The sequence below is a fragment of the Bos mutus genome, chromosome 6, assembly GCF_027580195.1.
Source record: "Bos mutus isolate GX-2022 chromosome 6, NWIPB_WYAK_1.1, whole genome shotgun sequence".
Lineage (NCBI taxonomy): Eukaryota > Metazoa > Chordata > Mammalia > Artiodactyla > Bovidae > Bos > Bos mutus.
Window position 1 is genome coordinate 93,816,996 of NC_091622.1, and position 19,176 is coordinate 93,836,171.

Consider the following 19,176-nt stretch of genomic DNA (forward strand, 5'->3'; position numbering starts at 1 on the left):
CTACAAGTTTATCAAATTTCTTGATGAACTCTAGTAGTTTTCTGGTGGCATCTTTAGAACTTTCTACGTATAGTATCATGTTATCTGCAAACAGTGACAGTTTTACTTCTTCCTTTTCAATTTGGATTCCTTTTATTTCTTCTCTGACTACTATGGCTAGAAGTTCCAAAAATATGTTGAATAAAAATGGTGAGAGTGATGGTACGGGGAGGGATGTGGGAGGGGGGTTCAGAATGGGGAACACGTGTATACCCGTGGTGGATTCATGTTGATATATGGCAAAACCAATACAATATTGTAAAGTAATTAGCCTCCAATTAAAATAAATACATTTATATTTTTAAAAAATGGTGAGAGTGGGCATCCTTGTCTTGTTCCTGATCTTAGAGGAAATGCTTTCAGCTTTTTTACTCTTGAATATTATGTTGGACATGAGTTTCAGCAAACTTCAGGGGATAGTGAAGGACAGGGAAACCTGGCATGCTGCAGTCCATGGGGTCACAAAGAGTCAGATACAACTGAGCGACTGAAAAACAGCAACAAATTATGTTAGCTGTGTGTTTATCATATATGGGCTTTATATTGAAATGTATTTCTTTTATGCCCACTTTCTGGAGAGTTTTTATTATAAATAATCATTGAATTTTGTACAAAGCTTTTTCTGCAAGTATTGAAATGATCATGTGGTTTTTATTCTTTAGTTTGCTAATGTGGTGTATTACACTGATTTATTTGCAGATACTGAAAAATCCTTGCATCCCATTTGATTACAATGTATGGTCTTTTAATGTAATGTTGGATGAAGTTTGATAATATTTTGTTGAAGTTTTTTGTATATGTGTTCATCAATTTTGTTTGTATGTGAGATACCTTTGACTGATTTTGGTATCAGGGTAATGCTGATCGCATAGAATGAATTCAGAAGTGTTCTTTCATCTACAATTTTTTATTTTATTTTATTTTTAAACTTTACATAATTGTATTAGTTTTGCCAAATCTTTTGAACATTTTAAGAAGGATCAGTTCAGTTCAGTTCAGTTTTTCAGTCATGTCCGACATCTTTGTGACCCCATGGATCACAGCACGCCAAGCCTCCTTGTCCATTATCATCTCCCAGAGTTCACCCAAACTCATGTCCATCGAGTCGGTGATGCCATCCAGCCATCTCATTCCTCTGTCTCCCCTTCTCCTCCTGCCCCCAATCCCTCCCAGCATCAGGGTCTTTTCCAATGAGTCAACTCTTCGCATGAGGTGGCCAAAGTACTGGAGTTTCAGCTTTAGCATCAGTCCTTCCAAAGAACACCCAGGACTGATCTCCTTCAGACTGGACTGGTTGGATCTCCTTGCAGTCCAAGGGACTCTCAAGAGTCTTCAACACCACAGTTCAAAAGCATCAATTCTTCGGCACTCAGCTTCCTTTACAGTCCAACTCTCACATCCATACATGACTACTGGAAAAATCATAGCCTTGACTAGACAGACCTTTGTTAGCAGAGTAATGTCTCTGTTTTTCAATATGCTATCTAGGTTGGTCATAACTTTCCTGCCAAGTAGTAAGCGTCTTTTAATTTCATGGCTGCAATCATCTGCAGTGATTTTGGAGCCCCCAAAAATAGTCTGACACTGTTTCCACTGTTTCCCCATCTATTTGCCATGAAGTGATGGGACCAGATGCCATGATCTTCGTTTTCTGAATGTTGAGCTTTAAGCCAACTTTTTCACTCTCCTCTTTCACCTTCATCAAAAGGCTTTTTAGTTCCTCTTCCCTTTCTGCCATAAGGGTGGTGTCATCTGCATATCTGAGGTTATTGATATTTCTCCCGGCAATCTTGATTCCAGCTTGTGTTTCTTCCAGCCCAGCATTTCTCATGATGTACTCTGCATAGAAGTTAAATAAGCGGGGTGACAATATACAGCCTTGACATGCTCCTTTTCCTATTTGGAACCAGTCTGTTGTTGCATGTCCAGTTCTAACTGTTGCTTCCTGACCTGCTTATAGGTTTCTCAAGAGGCAGGTCAGGTGGTCTGGTGTTCCCATCTATTTCAGAATTTTCCACAGTTTATTGTGATCCATACAGTCAAAGGCTTTGGCATAGTCAATAAAGCAGAAATAGATGTTTTTCTGGAACTCTCTTGCTTTTTTGATGATCCAGCAGATGTTAGCAATTTGATCTCTGGTTTCTCTGTCTTTTCTAAAACCTGCTTGAACATCTGGAAGTTTGCAGTTCACATATTGCTGAAGCCTGGTTGGAGAATTTTGAGCATTACTTTACTAGCGTGTGAAATGAGTGCAACTGTGCGGTAGTTTGAGCATTCTTTGGCATTGCCTTTCTTTGGGATTGGAATGAAAACTGACCTTTGCCAGTCCTGTGGCCACTGCTGAGTTTTCCAAGTTTGCTGGCATATTGAGTACAGCACTTTCACAGCATCATCTTTCAGGATTTGAAATAGCTCAAGTGGAATTCCATCACCTCCACTAGCTTTGTTCGTAGTGATGCTTTCTAAGGCCCACTTGACTTCACATTCCAGGATGTCTGGCTCTAGGTGAGTGATCACACCAATGTGATTATCTGTCGTGAAGCTCTTTTTTGTACAGTTCTTCTGTGTATTCTTGCCACCTCTTCTTAATATCTTATGCTTCTGTTAGGTCCATACCATTTCTGTCCTTTATCAAGCCCATCTTTGCATGAAATGTTCCCTTGAAGAGATCTCTGGTCTTTCCCATTCTGTTGTTTTCCTCTATTTCTTTGCATTGATCGATGAGGAAGGCTTTTTTATCTCTTCTTGCTATTCTTTGGAACTCTGCATTCAAATGCTTATATCTTTCCTTTTCTCCTTTGCTTTTCTCTTCTCTTCTTTTCATAGCTATTTGTAAGGCCTCCCTAGACAGTCATTTTGCTTTTTTGCATTTCTTTTCCATGGGAATGGTCTTTATTCCTATCTCCTGTACAATGTCACGAACCTCAGTCCATAGTTAGTTAGGCACTCTATCTATCAGATCTAGGCCCTTAAATCTATTTCTCACTTCCACTGTGTAATCATAAGGTTTTTAATTTAGGTCATACCTGAATGGTCTAGTGGTTTTCCCTACTTTCTTCAATTTAAGTCTGAATTTGGCAATAAGGAGTTCATGATCTGAGCCACAGTCAGCTCCTGGTCTTGTTTTTGCTGACTGTATAGAGGTTTTCCATTTTTTGCTGCAAAGAATATAATCAGGCTGATGTCGGTGTTGACCATCTGGTGATGTCCATGTGTAGAGTCTTCTCTTGTGTTGTTGGAAGAGGGTGTTTGCTATGACCAGTGCATTTTCTTGGCAAAACTATATTAGCCTTTGCCCTGCTACATTCCGTATTCCAAGGCCAAATTTCCCGTTACCCCAGGTGTTTCTTGACTTCCTACTTTTGCATTCCAGTCCCCTATAATGAAAAGGACATCTTTTTTGGGTGTTAGTTCTAAAAGGTCTTGTAGGTCTTCATAGAACCGTTCAATTTCAGCTTCTTAAGCATTGCTGGTTGGAGCATAGACTTGGATTACTGTGGTACTGAATGGTTTGCCTTGGAAACGAACAGAGATCATTCTGTCGTTTTTGAGATTGCATCCAAGTACTGCATTATGGACTCTTGTTGACCATGATGCCTACTCCATTTCTTCTAAGGGATTCCTGCCCACAGTAGTAGATATAATGGTCATCTGAGTTAAATTCACCCATTCCAGTCCATCTTATTTCGCTCATTCCTAGAATGTTCACGTTCACTCTTGCCATCTCCTGTTTGACCACTTCCAATTTCCCTTGATTCCATTCCAGGAGCATTCCAGGTTCCTATGCCATATTGCTCTTACAGCATCAGACCTTGTTTCTATCACCAGTCACATCCACAACTGGGTATTATTTTTGCTTTGGCTCTATCCCTTCATTCTTTCTGGAGTTATTTCTCCACTGATCTCCAGTAGCATATTGGGCACCTACTGACCTGGGGAGTTCCTCTTTCAGTATCCTATCATTTTGCCTTTTCATACTGCTCATGGGGTCTCAAGGCAACAATACTGAAGTGGTTTGCCATTCCCTTCTCCAGTGGACCACATTCTGTCAGACCTCTCCACCATGACCTGCCTGTCTTGGGTGGCCCCACATGGCATGGCTTAGTTTCACTGAGTTAGACAAAGCTGTGGTCCGTGTGATTAGACTGACTAGTTTTCTGTGAGTATGGTTTCAGTGTGTCTGCCCTCTGATGCCTCTTGCAACATCTACCATCATACTTGGGTTTCTCTTACCTTGGACGTGGGTGGGGTATCTCTTCACGGCTGCTCCAGAAAAGTGCAGCCGCTGCTCCATACCTTGGATGAGGGGTATCTCCTCACAGCTGCCACTCCTGACCTTGAATGTGGAGTGGCTCCTCTTGGCCCTCCTGTGCCCTCGCAGCCACTGCTCCTTGGACGTGGGGTTACTCCTCTCAGCTGCCACCCCTGACCTTGGATGTGGGGTAGCTCCTCTAACCCACCCCCACGGAGAAGGATAGGTGTTAACTATTCTCTAAAATAATGAAGGAGAAGGCAATGGCACCCCACTCCAGTGTTCTTGCATGGAGAATCCCAGGGATGGGGAAGCCTGGTGGGCTGCCATCTATGGGGTCACACAGAGTCGGACACGACTGAAGCAACTTAGCAGCAGCAGCAGCAAAATAATGAAATTAGGAATTCTCTAATACCATATACAAAAAAAAACTCAGTGGATTCATCAGCTAAATGTAAGACTGGATACTATAAAGTTCCTCGAGGAAACTATAAGCAGAACACTGTTTGACATAAATCATAGTGATGTTTTTTGATTTTTTTTTTTGGCTCTGTCTCCTAAACGAAAGGAAATAAAAGTAAAAATGAAGAAATACAGCTAATTAGACTTAAAAATTTTTGCATAGAAAAGGAAATCAGCCTTGAAACAAAAAGACAACCTACTGAATTGGAGAAAATATTTGCAAATGATATGACCAAAAAAGGTCCATCTAGTCAAAGCTATGGTTTTTCCAGTGGTCATGTATGGATATGAGAGTTGGACTATAAAGAAAGCTGAGTGCCGAAGAATTGATGCTTTCGAACTGTGGTGTTGGAGAAGACTCTTGAGAGTCCTTTGGACTGCAAGGGGATCCAACCAGTCCATCCTAAAGGAAATCAATCCTGAATATTCATTGGAAGGACTGCTGTTAAAGCTGAAACTCCAATACTTTGGCCACCTGATGTGAAGAACTGACTCATTTTAAAAGGCCCTGATGCTGGGAAAGATTGAAGGCAGGAGGAGAAGGGGATGACAGGATGAGATGGCTGGATGGCATAACCGACTCAATGGACATGGGTTTGAGTAAACTCTGGGAGTTGGTGATGGACAGGGAGGCTTGGCGTGCTGCAGTCCATGGGGTTGCAAAGAGTTGGACATGACTGAGAGACTGAACTGAACTTAACTGATTACCAATAAAGGATTAATATTCAACATGTATAAACAAAGCATACAACTCAACATCAAAAAAACAAACAACCTGATCAAAAAATGGGCAGAAGAACTGAATTGATATTTTTCCAAAGAGTAAATACACATAGCCAACAAGCACATGAAAAAATGCTCAGTATCACTGATCATTAGAGAAATGGAGCTCACAACCATAGTGAGACATCACCTCACACCCATCAGAATGTCTATCATCAAGAAGACCACAGATAACAAATATTGACAAGGGTGTAAAAAATGGGACCCCTTGTACACTGCTGGTGGGAATGTAAATTGGTGCAGCCGCTGTGGAAGACAGTATGGAGGTTTCTCCAAAAGCTAAAAATAGAACTGCTCTGTGACACAACAGTTCCACTCATGGGAAGAGCAAAAAACACTAATTCAAAAAGATACATTTACCCCAGTGTTTATAGCAGCATTATTTACAGTAGCCAAGATATGGGAACAACCTCAGTGTCCATCAGCAGAAGAATGGATAAAAACTTTTGGTATATATATACAATGGAATATTACTCAGCCATAAAAAGAAATGAAGTTTTGTCATTTTTAGCAATATGGATGAACTTAGAGGGCATTAGGCTAAGCAAAGTAAATCAGACAGAGAAAGACAAATATTGTATGATGTCACTTATATGGGAAATCTAAAAAATACAGCAAACTAGTGAGTAAAACAAAGATGAGGCAGACTCATAGAGAACAGCATTACCAGTGGGGGAAGGGAAGGAGGGAGGGACAATATAGGGGTAGAAGAGTAAGAGGTGCAAACTATTGAGTATAAAATATGCTAGGAAGATATATTGTATAACACAGGGAATATAGGCAATATTTTATACTAAATGTAAATGAAACATAACTTTAAAAGTTGTGAATGACTGTATTGTACACCTGTAATGTATAATGTTTGCATCAACTATATGGTTGATAAAATTTTTTTAAATATGTAATTTTTTTTCAAAAAAGAAAATGTAGGAAACTCTGTATAAGCCTAGAATAGAAGGACAAAAGGAAGAAGGAATACTGGCAGAGGCAGGAATGGGCTGGTGGAAGCTGGAACCACATACAGCCTGGAAACAATGAAGCCCCCAAAGAAGAATGGGTGCTGCCAGAGACAGTGCTCAAGACAGAGAGAGAGGGAAGAATTCTCGGTTTCCTCCCTTCTTCTCACTCTCCAGTTTTCTGCCAGGGCCCCTTAATGGCCAACCCTGGACAGGAGCCTGGCAATTACAGCTTGCTGGGCTCTGTCCTGCATTACAGACAAAACAGTAGGAAGGAAAGGAGGGAATCTGAGGCCAGAAAAGCCTAAGCTTGGCAATGTGTTAAAACATAGAGCATTATAAAGTGATTCAAAAAGGTCCTTCAAATTAATGAAGGCAGATTTACATATTTATATTTATGGTAGTGGGAGAAGGAAATGGCACCCCACTCTAGTACTCTTGCCTGGAAAATCCCATGGACAGAGGAGCCTGGTAGGCTGCAGTCCATGGGGTCGCAAAGAGCCGGGCACGACTGAGCGACTTCACTTTTACTTTTCACTTTCATGCATTGGAGAACGAAATGGCAACCCACTCCAGTGTTCTTGCCTGGAGAATCCCAGGGATAGGGGAGCCTGGTGGGCTGCCATTTATGGGGTCGCACAGAGTCGGACACGACTGAAGTGACGTAGCAGCAGCAGCAGCAGCATTTATGGTTCAGTTCAGTTCAGTTCAGTCGCTCAGTCGTGTCCAACTCTTTGTGACCCCATGAATCGCAGCATGCCAGGCCTCCCTGTCCATCACCAACTCCCGGAGTTCACCCAGACTCACGTCCATCGAGTCAGTGATGCCATCCAGCCATCTCATCCTCTGTCGTCCCCTTCTCCTCCTGCCCCGAATCCCTCCCAGCATCAGAGTCTTTTCCAATGAGTCAACTCTTCACATCAGGTGGCCCAAATACTGGAGTTTCAGCTTTAGCATCATTCCTTCCAAAGAAATCCCAGGGCTGATCTCCTTCAGAATGGACTGGTTGGATCTCCTTGCAGTCCAAGGGACTCTGAAGAGTCTTCTGCAACACCACAGTTCAAAAGCATCAGTTCTTCGGCACTCAGCTTTCTTCACAGTCCAACTCTCACATCCATACATGACCACAGGAAAAACCATAGCCTTGACTAGACAGACCTTTGTTGGCAAAGTAATGTCTCTGCTTTTGAATATGCTATCTATGTTGGTCATAACTTTTCTTCCAAGGAGTAAGTGTCTTTTAATTTCATGGCTGCAGTCACCATCTGCAGTGATTTTGGAGCCCCCAAAAATAAAGTCTGACACTGTTTCCACTGTTTCCCCATCTATTTGCCATGAAGTGATGGGACCAGATGCCATGATCTTCATTTTCTGAATGTTGAGCTTTAAGCCAACTTTTTCACTCTCCTCTTTCACCTTCATCAAGAAGCTTTTTAGTTCCTCTTCACTTTCTGCCATAAGGGTGGTGTCATCTGCATATCTGAGGTTATTGATATTTCTCCTGGCAATCTTGATTGCTTGTGCTTCTTCCAGCCCAGCATTACTCATGATGTACTCTGCATATAAGTTAAATAAGCATTTATGGTTAGTGACTGTTATATAAATCTACTCATGACTGCCCAGACAAGACTTGCTTTATTTAGTTCCTGTGATTTCTTCAAAAATATTTCTTTTCTTCTTTGCCTAGAAGATCCATTCCCCCCTCCAAGCCCACAATCTGTGGATTTCTAAATTCTAAACATTGTGTAAAGCCTTGCTTAAATTCTCCTTGAAGTCTCCCAAGTTATTCTCTCCTCTTCTTAATATTGGTTTCTGACACTTAGAACTTTTCCATTATATGAGCAACTATTTATATACTCAGTATGCAGTTTTTAAGATCAGGGCCTATAGTCTTTTTATTTCATATAGTTTTTAATATTGCAGCTTGCATGTCATTAAAGATCAATAAGTTTATCTAGTGAATAGTTGTATTTAAGAAAACTCATAATACTGGCATTATTACCAATTCATATTTATAATCTTGCTATCTTTTCTATAATTTTTCCATTCTCTTTACCATCCTGTACAACAAAGCCAATAAAACACAAGCATTTTTTTTTTCTTTTTGACTCCTTTTTTGAGGGAAGGTATATTTCATTTTATGATTATGTAGATGAGAATTCTCAGGCTTCCCAGGTGGTACAGTGGTAAGGAATCCATCTGCCAGTGTAGGAAACGCAGGAGACACGGGTTCTATCCCTGGGTCAGGAAGATCCCCTGGAGGAGGAAATGGCAACCCACTCCAGTATTCTTGGCTGAAAAATCCCATGAACAGAGGGGCCTGGTTGGCTACAGTCCATAGGGTCGCCAAGAGAGGGACACGACTGAGCAACTGAGCACACACACCCAGATGAGAATGCTTAGTCTGGGGTTCAGAGAAGTTGCCATCTTGTCTCATCTGAATATCAAAAGGTGCATGAGATTTTGAATGCATATTCTAAGTTAATAGATCTTTTCTATTATTTTACCCCCTTTTCTGCATGGTCACTTTTGTAGATCTTGAAATAAATCCACTAACATGTAAAGACTATGAGCCTACCACAGGCATTTGAAATATGTCAGGAAACAGACAATTTTGAATAACAATAAGCATAAAAGGCAAATTGTAAGTTCATTGGAGGTGATATATGAGGGGAAAACATATATATATATATATGTGTGTGTGTGTGTGTGTGAGTGTGTGTGTGTATAAAACAGTCACTTTGCTGAAATTAAAACATTGTAAATCATTTACACGTCAATAAAATTTAAAAAAACCTCACCTTGGTTGAGGTGATAGGATGTGGTTGAACTTTGGATGTATTTTGAAGGTAGAGCTGGTAGGATATGTTAATGGATTAGATGTGAACTATGAGGGAAAAGAGAGGAATCAAGGATGACTTAGAATTTGGGGCTGAGAAACTGGAAGAGTGGAGTTGTCAAGAGAGGAAGAGTGGGCTTCAGGAAAGCAGTCATGGGAGCTTCATTCTAGACATGTTGACTTTCAGGTATTAGACATGAAAATAGGCAGCTGGGTTTATGAGTACGATGCTCAGAAGGGAGACGTAGGATGAAAATGTGCTTTGGCCTGTTAAGAGATGCACAGATGGTATATCAAGTCTTGAAGTTAGATGAGATCTTCTAGAGAATGAATGGAGATGGGGGAGAGAAATGATCCAAAGACTGAACCTTGGGATTCTAATATGGATAGGTTTGGGGCAAAAGAAAGAACTAGAATGTGAATTTTAAAAGTTAGGGGAAAAACCAAGACAGTGTGGTATTCTGAAAGCCCAGTGAAAAGCAGATCATCTACTTTGTCTAATACTGTAGAGAGGCCAATAAAGACAAATAAATAAAATGCAGCTTGGTAAATATTTCAGTAAACTCAAGAGTGAAATTCTCTTTTTTAACTAAATAACTGGTGCGACTGTGGGACCTGTCAATCAGTGTGAAACTGCTAATAGACCTTTCTATTGAGAATGAGAAAAATCAGATCTGCAGTTCTGATTTTAGAGTCTATTAGCAGTATCTAAGGATTGATGCTGAAACTGAAGCTCCAATACTTTGGCCACCTGATGCAAAGAACTGACTCATTGGGAATGACCCTGAGGCTAGGAAAGGTTGCAGGCAGGAGGAGAAGGGGACAACAGAGTACAAGATGGTTGGATGGCAGCATTTATTCAATGAACAAGAGTTTGAGCATAGTCTGGGAGATGGTGAAGGACAGGGAAGCCTGGCGTGCTGCAGTCCATGGGGTCGCAAAGAGTCGTACATGACTTAGCAACTGAACAGCAAGAAGTGATAGGCTATAGGAGTTTTAAAACAAAATAGAAAATTGTTCAACCTTAAGAAAGCTAATTAAAAGTAATCAGAGTAATCTTGATAGACAAAATTTGTTTTCAATTTTAAAAATTGGCAAGAGAAATATGTTTGGGATCCAGTGCTGTTTTTGCATAGTGACTTAATACATATCAAGTGATGCTGAACATTTGCAGAACATCTGGTAAAAGCAGGTAGCAGCTTCCTTTTCAATATGTTTTAAATGCCAATTTGATAAAGCTGGAAAATAATTTTAGTGTTCATTTAAACTTGACTTTGCAAAGAAGCAGTTTTATTTTATTTGCTGTAACTGCTTGAGTTAGTTTCTTCACTTCAAAATTTCCTTAATTAAGTTTGATAGAAAATGTTAAATTACATTTCATCATTGTGAAGCAAAACCTCAGCTATCTCACTTTCTTACTGAAACTTTCTATTGTCAACAGCTCACCTGTCCTTTATTCTTAATGGCTCCATTATTTGACCCCATGAAGATTGTAATTACTGTGATTTCTGTATGTTCTCAAAGTCAAACAGACCCCCTTTTGTTTCTCTCTGTCCTCTCCGGCCTGAATCTTATGACTGATAATCTGAACTATACTTTCACTGGCTGTATCAATCTGGCTTCAGTTAAGAAAACAGAGCCACATTAGATATTTAAAATACATTGACAGTTGCTCAGTCGTGTCCTACTCTTTGTGACCTCATGGATTATAGCCCACCAGGCTCCGCTGTCCATGGGATTCTCCTGGCAAGAATACTGGAGTGGGTTGCCATTCCCTTCTCCAGGAAATCTTCCTGACCCAGGGATCAACTCCAGATCTCCTGCATTGCAGGCAGGTTCTTTACAATACAATCTGAGCCACCAGAGAAGCCCTAAAACACATTGAATTTAATATAAAGAATTAATGACCTGTGATGGACGAGCAGAAAACCTAATAGAGGATGGTGAGAAAAGTTCAGAGATTGGCAAAAATAGGAAATTGCTACTGTCCCCAGGGTGAAAGAGAAAGCTCAAAAAGGTATCATTCTCATAGTCCAGAGGTGGAGGCTTACTGAAGGGTGCTAGGATTATGGTGAGAACTGCTTGGGGGCCACTGGTATCAGTGAGAGAGCATGTGTGCAAAGAGCTGGAGGAGATATAACTGTTTTCAGAAAGACATATCAAAGCAGAGTAATGGGGATTAAACAGACCTGATGTGTCTATCATTGAATCTGGCTATAACAAGGGAAACCACAAAAATTATTACTATTGTGATCATCATGATTATTATTTACAAGTACACAAAATTTGTGAATGAGCAGATTGTGGCAAGACAAGGCTTTAAACTATAAGCCTGTATAGTAGAAAAGGCCCACTGAATCAAAGGCAGAGCTGTGAATAAGAAATCTTTGATTCTTAAATAGGTATCCACAAATAAAGCTTTATTGGAATACCACCATGATTTTAAATTGGCAGGTTGTCTACGGTTGATTCCACATACAAAAGCAGAGTTGAGTAAGTGTAAAAAAGAGACCAGATAACCCACCTAGGCCCTGTCTTTGCTATTTGGCTAATCACAGAAAAAGTTTGCCCACCTCTGCTTTATCAGTTCAGTTCAGTCGCTCAGTTGTGTCCGACTCTTTATGACCCCATGGACTGTAGCACACCAGGCTTCCCTGTCCAGCACCAACTCCCAGAACTTACTCAAGCTCATGTCCATAGAGTTGGTGATGCCATCCAACCATCTCATCCTCTGTTGTCCCCTTCTCCTCTCACCTTCAATTTTCCCAGCATCAGGGTCTTTTCCAATGAGTCAGTTCTTCACATCAGGTGGCCAAAGTATTAGAGTTTTCAGCTTCAGCATCAGTCCTTCCAATGAACATTCAGGACTGATTTCCTTTAGGATGAACTGGTTGGATATCCTTGCAGCCCAAGGGACTCTCAAGAGTCTTCTCCAACACCACAGTTCAAACGCATCAATTCTTCAGCACTCAGCTTTCTTCACAGTCCAACTCTCACATCCTACATGACTACTGGAAAAACCATAGCTTTGACTAGATGGACCTTTGTCCGCAAAGTAATGTCACTGCTTTTTAATATGCCATCTAGTTTGGTCATAGCTTTTCTTCCAAGGAACAGGCATCTTTTAATTCCATGGCGCAGTCACCATCTGCAGTGATTTTGGAGCCCCTCAAAATAAAGTTTCTTAACATTTCCATTGTTTCCCTATCTATTTGCCATGAACTGATGGGAACTTAGTTTTCTGAATGTTGAGTTTTAAGCCAACTTTTTCACTGTCCTCTTTCACCTTCATCAAAAGGCTCTTTAGTTTTTCTTCACTTTCTGCCATAAGGGTGGTGTCATCTGCATATCTGAAGTTATTGATATTTCTCCCTACAATCTTGATTGCAGATTGTGCTTCATCCAGCATTTCTCATGATATACTCTGTATATAAGTTAGATAAATAGGGTGACAATATACAGTGTTGGCATACTCCTTTCCCAATTTGGAACCAGTCTGATGGGGCTTCCCCAGTGGCTCAGTGGTAAAGAATTCACCTTCAATGCAGGAGATGCCTCTGCTTTATACCCACTCAAAAATCATACTGGTAGAAATCATACAGGCATGCTGATTAGTATTCACTTTTAAGGCCATGAGTTTTTTCCTTAATGTATGTATTTTATTGAACTATAGTTGACTTACATGTTTTCAGTGCATACCAAGGTGATTCAGTTTTACATATACACATATTAGTTTTGAAATTATTTTCCATTATATGTTATTACCTAGACAGTGTATTAAAAAGCAGAGACATTATTTTGCCAACAAAGGTCCGTCTAGTCAAGACTATGGTTTTTCTAGTAGTCATGTATGGATGTGCAAGTTGGACTATAAAGAAAGCTGAGCACCAAAGAATTGGTGCTTTTGAACTGTGGTGTTGGAGAAGACTCTTGAGAGTCCCTTGGGCTGCCAGGAGATCCAACCAGTCCATCCTAAAGGAGATCAGTCCTAAGTGTTCACTGGAAGGACTGATGCTGAAACTGAAACTCCAATACTTTGGCCACCTGATGTGAAGAACAGACTCATTGGAAAAGACCCTGATGCTGGGAAAGATTGAGGGTGGCAGGAGAAGGGGACAACACAGGATGAGATGGTTGAATGGCATCACCAACTCTATGGACATGAACTTGAGTAAGCTCTGAAAGTTGGTGATGGACAGGGAGTACTGGCGTGCTGCAGTCCATGGGGTCTCAAAGAGTCGGAGACAACTGAGCTACTGAACTGAACTGAACTGAGGTTATTACAAGATACTGATTATAGTTCCCTGTGCTGTACAGTAAACCTTTGTTGTTTGTTGCATATGTATTTTTTAAAAATAGAAATATGGCATTCTAATGCCCAGGTGATGCTTTTTTCCTCCAGAGCTCCAAGTATGTTTCTGATGAGAAGTCATGTTTAAAAACAACTGGACTATATGATGATCTTTTACTTTTATCTAGTTTGTTTCACCTTTTCTATTTCATATTCAGTGCTCCCATTTTATTTAGTTTATGTGTTCTAATTTCTCCATCTCTTCTTTTTTATGTTCTTTCTCAAACCTTTATCAAATGTAGTAGAAAAGCTTTTGTATACACATATATAAATAATATGTATAATATATATATTTTAGAAAAGTTATGAATTTTTGCCTAACTAAAAAATTTGTGATATTTTTATTCTGGTTGTTTGACAATATGAATATAATACCATTAGTTTTTCTTATGGAGAAGGCAATGGCACCCCACTGCAGTACTCTTGCCTGGAAAATCCCATGGATGGAGGAGCCTGGTGGGCTGCAGTCCATGGGGTCACTGGGAGTCGGACACAACTGAGCGACTTCACTTTCACTTTTCACTTTGATGCACTGGAGGAGGAAATGGCAACCCACTCCAGTGTTCTTGCCTGGAGAATCCCAGGGATGGGGGAACCTGGTAGGCTGCCGTCTATGGGGTCGCACAGAGTCAGACACGACTGAAACGACTTAGCAGCAGTAGCAGTAGCAGCAGTTTTTCTTAAATTTGAACTTGGTCAATTCTCAGCATTTTAGCAGATCTTTATCTAGTTTCTACTCAGCATTCACGCCGTTTCTCCCAGCTATGGACTGTGTTCTGTCACTTTATTGATAAAATTCGGATAAAAAGAAAGTGTCTTTTCTTAGTTCCTGCTTGAGAGCTACAAGCATATGTATTTCCAAAGTCTGCCTTTCTTTATACCTGCTAGTCTCAGAAGTGAGCTCTCCTAGGTACCCATTTCACCCCTCCTCTTGATCTCATCCCATCCCACCTACTCCTTTACCATCAATCCAACTGATATTGTCAATCTCTGTCACCCTTCTAAGACATTACAGAGTAGTGAATAGGAACTTTTAAATCTGGCCAGCTAGACTCTGATTCTACCTTTACTCTTACTGATTATGTGACCATTAGCAGTTTCTTTTCATCTTTATCACTCTTAGCATGTTCTCTGCAAAAATAACTATTCATAGAATTTTTGTAACATTAAAATCCTACATGTAAACACGTGGTGCAGTGCCTAGCATTTAATGTATTTAATATAGTCTAGATAGCTTCAAAGTAACACTAAATTTTTACCACCACCACTTCAACCTCTAAAAAATTCAATCCTCTCTCAACCTAAAATGAAAAAAAGCAGTCCCTCCAATCCTGTGCCCCCTTTTGTTACTACTGTTCTAAATTTCCCCTTTTCCTTGAAATCCAACCCCCAAGTAGTCTTACTGTTTCACTATTTTAATCTTTTCATTTTACTCTTTATTTTCTCCTTTAACTGGTCTTCTGAAAATGCTCTTGGAAAGATCAACAATGATGTCTTAATTCACAAATCCACTGATACTCCCCAGTCTGTATTATTTTATCTCTCGGGAGTGTTCAGTCTTGTTAATTGCTTACTCCTTTTGGGAGTTTCCTATCTGTGGTTTCCAGCACATTGCAGTTTTCTGATTTCTCTTTCTTGAGTATTTCCTCATCTATCCATGCTTGAGGTTTTATCTGTCCTCACTGCTCATGTCATATCATGTATTTACTGGTTGATTTTCTCCAGTCTCAGCATTTCTAATTGATATTCATATGCATACAAAACTGTAACTACAAGCCAGACCTTGCCCAAGATCAAGCATGATATAACTGCCTGCCTATTGTACTTTCATTCAGTATGATCTAGTTTTAAGTTCAATATAACCAAAGATTTATATTCTTTCTAAACCTGATGCCCTTTCTTCTCTTTTTTGGCACAGTCATGGCTAGAATCACTCAGTCAGAAAGTTCTGAGTCATTCTTAACTCTTCCTTTTCATAAAAAAATATATATATATATATATAATAGTGTAATAATTTTGAGGTAAGTGTTATTATTGAGGCAAGTACTATTATTATCCCCATTTTATAGATGAAGAAACTGAGACACAGAGAGGTTATATAATTTGTTCAGTCAGGATCACACAGTAGGTAGGGGGAGCTTATAATGGAACCTGGGCAATCTGGTTTCAGAGCCCAGGTTCTTAGTCATCTAATTAAAGTGGCTCTCCAAAGGTATTTAACGAATATTTACTGGATAAATGAATTAAAAATACATTTCTGTGATATAAGTAGTCACTTAACATGTTATCGATTAGTTTATGCTTTGGGGTATCTGAAAATATAGATGTCATTAGTAAATTCTGTATGGGGCTTCCCTGGTAGCTCAGATGGTAAAGAATCTGCCTGCAATGCGGGAGACCCAGGTTCGATCCCTGGCTTAGAAAGATCCCCTGGAGAAAGGAATGGCAACCTAGTCCAGTCTTCTTGCCTGGAGAATTCCATGGACAGGGTGGCCTGGTGGGCTACAGTTCATGGGGTTGCAAAGTCAGACACGTCTGAGTGACTAACACACACACAATAATTTCTAGTAAACTTTTTTTATTTCAGAATAAATTTTAGGAAAATGGATGAGTAATTTTAAAATTTGCCTATTAGAAGATATTTATTCTTGATTTTTCCTCTTATATTTGGGAGAAAGCTCATGATTATGAGTTTCTGCATCTGCATTCTTACTTCTCACTTACCTGCACTTCTTGGCCCAAGCTGATGATTTCTTTATGAAGATGCTAAGGGAAGCATTATCATTCTTATTGCAAAAATGAATTAACAGAGGCTCAGAGAAGTTCTAGGGATTTATTCAAGTTCAGATATCCTACGTGATTCTTCTTTCCACTAAGCACCTTAAAGACACTGATATTAAAACCCATAGGGAAATGTACATTAGACATATCTTAATGTGGAATTCCCTACATTAAACAAATCTGATAAAAGGAATTCTACAAAACAAGTAAATATTTAGAGTTCTGCCGCCCTTTTGAGCAACATTCTAAATTAGTTCCATTTTTCTGCAAATTCTTTGGAAAATTCCTCAGCCCCTTCATGCATCCATTTATAGACGTACTGTCATTCAACTCCCTTGGATGGTCATTTTTTATAACGTTCTCCTTAAAGCACCCCGACAAGAAAAAAATATAAGCTCTTTCACATAGGGGGAGGTGCAGCTGGGAGAATGTAGCCCACCGGTATTTCCAGGATACGTCCTCGCGTGATACAGTAAATACAGTCAGTGCATGGAGAGACACAATGTAAACTGTTACTGTGAAACGCTCGCTTTTGGCACAACTTCCTCACAGGCGTTTTACAATTTACAAAGCAGTATGGAGTAACGTTGACAACTTCTGTGTTTACAAATTCACTGGTTTCTCTTTACTCAAGGCAGGGTTTTTGGTCTTGGCAACTTTTCAGATGTTCGTCATTTCTTCCCAATGTTTTTGCATCTATTAGTCTTTATTAACATAGATATCATTTATCTCAAGCTGAATAGGCCTCTTTAAGGGCGTATGACTTAAGAGAGGAAATATGTGTTATCCAGCTGGATCTGGTGTACGGTTCTAGCAAAATGCATTTAATACATCAAAGGAAGGATTTTATTTTAGGGATGACTGAAAAGCAGGAAAGTGTGAATTGTGATTTTATTTTATTTATTTTTCAGCATTAACAGTTAATATATATTATAAGCTTTTATATCTGTCTAATATTTTTACAATCCAGATACACCATCGTTAAATACAAGTTACAGAAATGTGTAGATGCCATTAGTTAGAGGGGTACTTATTGCTTACGTCAGCAAGCAGCAAATAAGGGCACAGGATTTGAACTGAAGGGAACTACTTTCTATCACCAGTGGCATTAAGATATAACACTGCATTTCACAAAGCACTGCTTTTTATCTAATTGATAGACAGACTCAAGAGCAGCGTATGTCAGACCAATAACCACTACTTTAATATGTATTATAGAATTTTAAAGGACTTACAAGTGGTACCTAACTACTCTATAAATATGCATATTGTGAACAAATGAATAGTTGCTAATTTGTACATTATTGGCTTATAACATGACCACACTAGAACTACTTTTATTTTCTAGAGGGCTCCTGGTATGAGAAATGGAGTTACCACTGCTTATGTAGTTACACCTACAAAATTCAGACCCTTAAAGATGCCTGTTACTCCCAGTTTCCAGCCATTTTTCCCACTGAAGAAAACCTATCACTTGACTTGTACCTTCTTTCACCTTCTTTATTCTAATCAAAATCATTAGCAGTGGACAACTATAGAAGAATCTTTTAAAAAATGTTTTGACTTGGCTGAGTGCTTTGGACTATTGTACATACCAATGTTCTGCTGCCTGTTTTCTTGTTTCCCTAGATAATACGATTTGAAACTGACACTGCACCTGATGGGTTGTTAACATGATCTAGGCTTCAGAAAATGACCAGTGTGAGTGAGGCACATGGATGGGGGTAAAGCCTCGGGATGGTGAAAAGACTGGTGCGATGGCTGGATTCATGTGTACCCCCTCCTTCTCAGCCATGTGTCACAAGACTTGAGAAGAGAAGAAATGACTTCAAAAAAGAAAAAGACTGAAAATCTCTACTTACATCCAAATTTTAAAAAATAAAACCTGTTGATTAACAATCTGTTGCTGAAATGCATCTTTTATTTATTTGCTATAGCTACCCTGGCACCCCAAAATACGCTACAGTCCCCCTCTGTTTTTAAAATCCAGGAATTTTAGTCCTCCAGTCTGAGTCTGGGGAGCATAAAGTAGTTGTATTGTGCTGTGTGAGCCTCTCAGCAGGAGTATTCAGTGTCTCCTGACAGCACGAGGGAGCCAGTGGCTCCACGCCTGCCTGGGACAGGGCAGAATGTCCTGCGGAGGCATTTCATGATTCTCAGAACCAGGCTGCTACACTCAGCAGCAATTTTGAAATTGTCTGCTTTTTGCCATTTCTGCAGTTTCAAGTTGGAACCATATCTGCAACTAGAGGCAGCAGATAAACTAATAATCAGGTTAACTGAATTGTGATTTTAAATGATAATTTTCATCTTTTTCAATATGAGGTACTGAGAGAGCTTTTGAAAACAGTTTGTCACTTTTAAGAAATTAGGACATAATGAAAAGAGATCTAAAGCCGTTACCACATCAGTGTTAAGAAATACCTCTTTTAACATTTTTTTTAAGATTCCTGAGATAAATATCTCTAGGATGGTTAAAATGTTGCCACACCTGTAAACTGAATGAAGGATTAAGTATTTAGTAATTATTATTCTATTATAATAAAAATACTAGCAAGAATAACAACTATCTTATGCTGTGGGCTTATTCTGTGTCAGACAGTAGTCTAAAAGCTTCATGTAGATGAACTCATTTAACCCTCAAAACACCTTTATGACGTTTTCATTACCCCATTTTACACTATGAAAACCAGAACACAGAAAGTTTAAGTAA

The 19,176-nt window shown here is 39.5% G+C and overlaps 1 long non-coding RNA gene across 2 annotated transcripts in view; it reads left to right on the forward strand.

Annotated features, from left to right (window-relative positions):
* Nucleotides 1-18,345, forward strand: part of LOC138988317 (uncharacterized) — a 173,323-nt gene extending 154,978 nt beyond the window's left edge. For both annotated transcript variants that reach the window (XR_011464627.1, XR_011464626.1), the window contains one exon: nt 18,093-18,345. This is a non-coding gene — a long non-coding RNA (uncharacterized lncRNA). The remainder of the gene's footprint in view (nt 1-18,092) is intronic.
* The last annotated feature ends 831 nt before the right edge of the window (nt 18,346-19,176 follow it).